This window comes from Chrysochloris asiatica, unplaced genomic scaffold (genome assembly GCF_000296735.1).
Source record: "Chrysochloris asiatica unplaced genomic scaffold, ChrAsi1.0 scaffold00031, whole genome shotgun sequence".
Taxonomy (NCBI): Eukaryota; Metazoa; Chordata; class Mammalia; order Afrosoricida; family Chrysochloridae; genus Chrysochloris; species Chrysochloris asiatica.
Genome location: NW_006408549.1, coordinates 16,698,452 through 16,705,779, shown reverse-complemented (window position 1 = coordinate 16,705,779; position 7,328 = coordinate 16,698,452).

The following is a 7,328-nucleotide window of genomic DNA, read 5'->3' as shown; positions in this document are numbered from 1 at the left end:
CCTCCAACAGCATAACTCAAACACATCAGGTCCTCAAAGATCATCCTTATCCACTGTCCAACTTTCATAGGCATATAAGGTTATTGAAATCATCATGGGTTGGGTCAGGCGCATCCATATCTCAAACTGACATTGTTGCTCTTGAACACTTTAAAGAGGTCTTGTACAACAGATATGCCTAATGCAATATGTCATTTAATTTCTTGACTGCTGCTTACATTAGTGTTGATAGTTGATCTGAGTAAAATAAAGTCTTTGACAACTTCAATCTTTTCTCCATTTATGTGGATTTTGTTTATTGGTCCAGTGGTGAGGATTTTTGTCTTCTTTACATTGAGGTGCAACCCATACCTAAGGCTGTGGTCTTCATCAGTAAATATTTTAAGTTCTCTTCATTTTCAGCAAGCAAAGTTGTATTTATTATCTGCATATTGTTGTTGTTGTTAGGTGACATCGAGTTGGTACCAACTCATAGTGACCTTATGCACAGCAGAATGAAACACTGCCCGATCCTGTGCCAACCTCACTACTGTTGCCATGCTTGAGTCCATCGATGCTGCCACTTGGCCAATCATTAACCACTTGCTATAATTATCCGCATATAGCAGGTAATTAGTGAGTCTTCCTCCAATTCTGATGCCTTGTTTTTCTTCATGTAATCCAGCTTCTCAGATTGCTTTTTCAGCATACAGATTGAATAAGTATGGTGAAAGAATACAACCCTAATGCACACCTTTCCTAATTTCCAACCATACAATGTTCATTTGTTGTGGTCAAACAATTGCTTCTTGATCTGTTTGTAGGTTCTTTATGGACACAATTAAATGTGTTTTAGCCTTGAAGACATATTGATATATGCAGTCTTGGCTTGGAGTACTGGTGTGTTGATTTAGGATAAGCACTGGACTGTTAATTGCAAGTAAACCCTGTACAGGATTATTATGAGTCAGAACCAATTCCATGGCATTTAACAGAAACAGCAATCTTGAGTTTCAGAAGTGTTTTTGGTTTTATAAGTAACTACAGAGTTTTTTTTGTTTTTTTTAATGATAAATTTCTGTTGAAATACTGCACAAAAAATATATGGAAATCCATTTTGGTGTCTTTGGAGTCACCCCATCTCAGTGTTTCCCAGTGTGGTGTGCACCCCCACCTTCATACACAAACCACCCTACTGTTACCAGTAGCAAATATGTGAATTGTTGATTAACATAAAATGAGTTCTGTAGTATTCTTTTCATCACTTTAAAAGATTTCTTAATGTAGATACATCCACGTGTAAAGAGATAATCATGGCCACGTTAGGTGGAAAGCAAATAAGGACTTATTTTTGCCTTTAAGTTGGTTCCTACTCATGTTAATCCTATGCACAACAGAACGAAACACTTCCCCATCGTTTGCCAGCCTCACAATTGATGCTAAGTTTGAACCCATTGTTTCTGCCACTGTGTAAATTCACCTTGTTGTTGGCCTTCTTCATTTTCACTGACCCTCCACTTTACCAAACCTGGTATTCTCCTCCAGGAACTGGTCTGTCCTGACAACACGTCCACAGTATGAGAAGCAAAGTCTCACCACACTGGCTTCTAATGAACTTTATGGCTGCACGTCTTCTAACACTTACTCATTGTCGAACTTCACGTACATATAAGGCAATTGAAAATACCATGGCTTGGGTTAGGTGCACCGTAGTCTCCACATTAATCTCTTTGTTCTTTAACACTTTAAAGAGGTCTTTTGCAGATTTTCCTACTGCAATATGTTGCTTGAGCTCTTGACTGCTACTTCCATGAGTGTTGATTGTGGATTCAAGCAAAATTGAGTCTTTTGGGAACTTCAATCTTTTCTCCATTTCTCATTATGTTATTTCTTAATTCAATTGTGAAGATTTTTTGTTTTCTTTACTTTGAGGTGCAATTCATACTGAAAGCTGTAGTCTTGGATCTTTGCTTCAAACAAGTAAGATGGTATCATTTGCACATCTCGGTTGTTAAACAATCTTCCTCCAATCCTGATGTCATGTTTTGTTTTGTTTTTTCATATAATCCAGCTCAGTATACAGATTGAATATGTATGGTGAAAGGGCACAATCCTGGCACACACCTTTCCTGAGTTTAAACCCTGCAGTATTCCCTTGTTCTGTTAGAATGACTGACTCTTGGTCTATGTGCAGGCAACATGTGAGCACAATGAAGTATTCTGGAACATCCGTTCTTTACAATATTGTCCATAGTTTGTCATGATCCACACAGTTGCAAACCTTTGCATAGTCAATCAAGTACAAGTAAGCATTTTTTTCTGGTATCCTCAGCTTTCAGTAAAGATCCATCTGAAGGCATCAATGATATTGTGAATCTGGAGTGAATCTCTAGAGATTCCTTGTTGACATACTGCTGCTATCATTTTTGAAATAGGAATTAGACTTCTCTTATGCCTGCTGAATTTCAAATCAAAACTGTAAATTAGTGAAAACATTAATGTCAGTACTGATATTTTAATGGTATCCATTTTCAGAAAAAGGTTTAACTGAGGACCAGGGAAGCATTATGTTTTAGTATGCCCCTGAATGGTTAAAGATACATTTTAAGCTGCTAAAATTCTTTTTATCTGTTTTTCCTTCCATTATCAATTTCTTGTTGATGGGGTTGAGCTGCCTAGTTCTTATATTTATGCCAATTAATATAAAAAAGGAAACACCAAAATAAGATAGAACAGAGGCTACATGTGTAGATATCTATGGAAGAGTTAATCATCTGCAACTGTAATTATTTGAATATTGCATATTCATGTAGTGGGTTTGAGTACAGGATACTGTGTTTATTTTGTATTCCATTTCTTAAGAATTTTAAAGTTAACATGTTACACAATTCTTTCAATAAAAGTAATTTCATGGTGTTGATCTTGATTATTGGATTTGGAAGGGTGCTATAAATTGGTTGTTTTGAAGTGGCCAGGAGTCTGTCCCAACTTATAGTGACCCTGTATAGGGCTTCCAAAGAGTGGCTGGTGAGCTTAAACCTTGTGGTTTAAATCGACCTTGTAGTCCAGCACACCAGCTTCCTTTTATGATCTCTTTGGATCAGTATTTGACTGTGAATAACAAGGTCAGCAGTTCAAACCCACCTGCTACTCTTTGGAAACCCTATACAGGGTCATTATGAGTTGGAACTGACTCAATGGCACTTAACAGCAATAACGACAACAACAAGCTCTTCATCCCTAATTTCACCACTATATTTATAAAGAATTAAATGAAAGTTAGATTCCTACTACAGTACTTGTAGTGATTAATTTAAAATATATAAGATGCTGGGGAGAAAGAGTTTTTGACATAAATTCTTACTAAAGTCTTCCTTATACTTGCAGATGCATGAGCTAAAATTCCTCAAAATGATGGAGCAGTATTGCTGTTTGTTTTTTATTTAAGATCCCCACATTTAAATAAATTGTGACAGAAAAAGGAACTGCTGGTAGAGAAATCTATTCATTTCTTATTACATCTGCTTGGTATAGTGGCAAGGCAGTTCGCTTTTCTGTCCAATCTGTGTTGAGCGATTTCCATCTGTCAACTCAATAGCACCAATGAGGCAAAAATCATTATATGATTCCTCAGAGTGTCTCAAAGTTTCTTTGTTAAATAGCCAATAAAAAATAACTAATAGCTATTGGGGGTGAAGTTTATTTATCACAGTTAGACTAGAACTAGAAAGCCCAGTTTATAAAATTAATTCATGATGATGTTATTGTCTATGATATCATTTAGAACGTTTGCATTGCAAAAAAACCTTAAAGGTGACCTATAATTGTGAATCTTTTTGCAAGGGAAGGAATACTTTTTCTAATCAGGAAAACCTACCAAAATTAAAGCAGCGAAATTTGTTTGATTGAAACACAAGTTGACAATCCATACATGTATTCATTTCAATCATCTACCTCCCTATGGATTGACCACTGAAGTGCCCCCTTCCCCTAGAAGTTGAGCCCACTGAAGTCCTTGTCCCATCCCCACACTCACTTCTTACCCCAGGAGTTAAGACCACAGTTCTTGAAATCATAGTTTTAAATTTTCAAGATCCCATGTGTGGTGCTGTAGGATAAGCACTGGACTGCTAACTGCAAGGTCAGTGACTCAAACTCTATATAGGGTCACTAAATGCTGAACTGCAAAGTCATTTGAACTGCAAGGTTGGTGGTTCAAGCTCACCAGGTGCTCCTTGGAAACCCTATACAGGGTCGATATGGGTCGGAATCAACTTGACAGCACTTAACAACAACATATGCTGAACTACGTGACAACACTTAACAACAATAACCCACATCCCCAAAAGCATATAAAATAAAAATCTTTAAAGTTGAACCCTAACTTACTGCCTTTGAGTCATTTCTAATTTATAACTTTCTTACTGACTCTGATACCCAGTTGATTTGATAAACCTGTTATAGTGCAACAGTGCACTTTCTTTTCCAATATACAACCCCCTCCTAAGGTATCCCAAACAGAAGGACTCATCTCCTCAATTTGAACCTGTGGAACTAGAAAACTTTGTAAGGGGAGCTGTTTCCTTACTGGACACAAATATTTTCATAAGCCTGGGTTGACTTTGAGCAGTTCTGGTAGCTTAGTGGATTTTGAACTGACCTGTTAACCACAAGGCCAGTAGTTCAAATCTATCAATAATTTTGCAGGAGAAAGATGAAGCTTATTTCTCCAATAAAGAATTGCAGCAGACGTGGTTGCACACAACCATCATGTTGATTTCAAGGAGGCATGGTGGTGCTGTATTAAAAGCACTGGACTGCTAACCTCAAGGTCAGAAGTTCAAATCCATCAGCTGCTTTGTGGGTGAAAGATGATGATTTCTGCTCTGTTAAAGGATTATAGTCTTGGAAACCCTGTAGAGGGTCGCTATAAGTTATAATCAACTTGATGGCAGTGGGTTATGTTGACCTCACTAATAAATTTCTCATTACCCATAGCTTTGAGCTTCATGGAAACTTGAAACATGGTCACTTATATTTTTTTCCCTTGCATTTCAAGATGAATGTGTTTAGACAATAACCTTTAAAAAACCACTACCATAAATGCCCTCTCAATGCATGAAAGCACATTGGGCAACATAATTACAAACCTGTCTCTCTTTCTAATATTATGGCACTCCAAACCACCAAAGAACAGAAAATCTGACTTGTGTTGGTATTTTGTAACATATAATACATCAGTCTTTTACACTAAAATCAAACTTTTGTTTTAACCATGCAAGTTTTTAAAATGTCATAGCTTGAGCATGTGTTGAGAGAATTCTCAGAATCCTGTTTCAGATGAAATTTTAAATTATATGATGATGAAATTTTGTTGTGTTTTGGACATGCTGTCAGGAAGACTCTGGAGAAGGACATCATGCTTATTAAATGAAGGGTTAGAGAAAAAGAAGAAGACCCTCAATGAGATGGATTGGCACAAGAGCAGTAACAATGAGCTCAAATCCAACAATCATTGTGAGGATGGCACAGGATTGAGAATTTAATTCTGTTTTTCATGGGGTCACTATCAGTTGGAACTGACTCTATGACACCTAACAACAGTAACAACAGTCAAATTATAAAATACACATATAATTAACATGTGAGATACAGTGGGTTAGTGGGCCCAATAAAACCATTTAAAATATTTAATTTAGTGAGAAGTAATATATTAGAGTCCTGGTGTAGTGCTGCAGGATAATGAACTGGACTGCAAGGTCTGTTTGAACCTCAAGATCGGCAGTTCAAATAACCAGTTACTCCTCAGAAACCCTATGCAGGGTCACTATGAGTCAGAACAAACGCAACAGCACTTAACAACAAACAAAGTTGGGGCACTGCAAAAATGGCATAGGAGCCATAAAGCCTCTGACTTCATAAAGCCTCTGAAACATAATGAAATTCAAAATCAGCCCAAGGCCATTTCCCATGAGGCAGAGGTTAGACATGGCTCTGCCCTTCAACCTTCTTTATCCTATTTTATGACCCACCGCACTATTCACTCTTATTTCTCTGCAGGGATCAGTAATTTGCTGCAGTGACCACACAGAACTCATAGACAATACTCACAATTATGGGGGTTATTAAGGAAATGTACAGGGTGCAATTCAGGATGTGAAACAACTCAGGGTACAGAAGTTTTGCCAGGAGCGCCTCTTCTCAGCTGTACAAAAGACATGCCTCTCTCTGGTCCTCAGCTTCTCAGTAAATAACCTCTTGCCTTCTGTTCTGCTCAGACAAGTGTTACAAAGTTCCTTTAACACTGCAGGTAAATGCTGAAAGTGTATATTTTGTAGCCAGTCTCCTGCCCAAAGGAACTCAGCTTTACTCTGTCTGTGGATGTGAAAGTCCATCCAATGCTGTGTCTCTCCATACCACTTCCTATACTGCTACCACTGCTTTTGGCATCAGTACCTGTTTCCTCACAGAGATTTTGCACTCTACTTGTGGCTCGTCTTTCTTAATGGTTCTGGGACTATCTGTTCTTATTTCTGAAATTACTCCTTTAACCCAAGTGGAATCACAAAACTAGCCATTTCCTAAGTGAGATTTCCATGTTGTTGTTATTGTCATTAGGTGCCATCAAGTTGGTACCAACTCATAGCGGCCCTATGCACAACAGAATAAAACACTGCCCAGTCCTGGGCCAACCTCACGATAATTGCTACACCCAATCCTGTAACTGCTGCTACTGTGCCAGTCTAACTCGTTGGGGTCTTCCTCTTTTTCTCTGACCCTTTACTTCATCAAACATGGTATCATTCTCCAGTGACTGGTTGGTTCCTCCTGATAATATCTCTGAAGTATGAGAGATGAAGTCTGGCCATCCTGGCTTCCAAGGAGCACTCTGGCTGTAACACAGATTTCTTTTGCTCTTCTGACAGTCCATGGTACTTTTAATATTCACCTCCAATACCATAACTTAAACGCATCAATTCTTCTACAGTCCTCCTTATTCATTGTCCAACTTTCGCATGCATATGAGGTTATTGAAAATACCGGGACTTGGATCAGGTGCACCTTAGTTCTTATACAGACATCTTTGCTCTTCAACACTTTAAAAAGTTCTTGTGCAGCACATTTGCTTAGCGCAATATGTTGTTTAATTTATTGACTGCTGTTTCCATGAGTGTCGATGGTTGATCTGAGCAAAATGAAGTCTTTCAACCTTTTCTCCATTTATATGGTGGTGGTGGTATGCTGTGGAGTTAATTCTGACTCATAATGACTCTGTACAGTGTTTCCAAGGACTTAAAACATTTACTGATAAAGATCAAAGAGCATAGCCTTCAGTATGGATTACATCT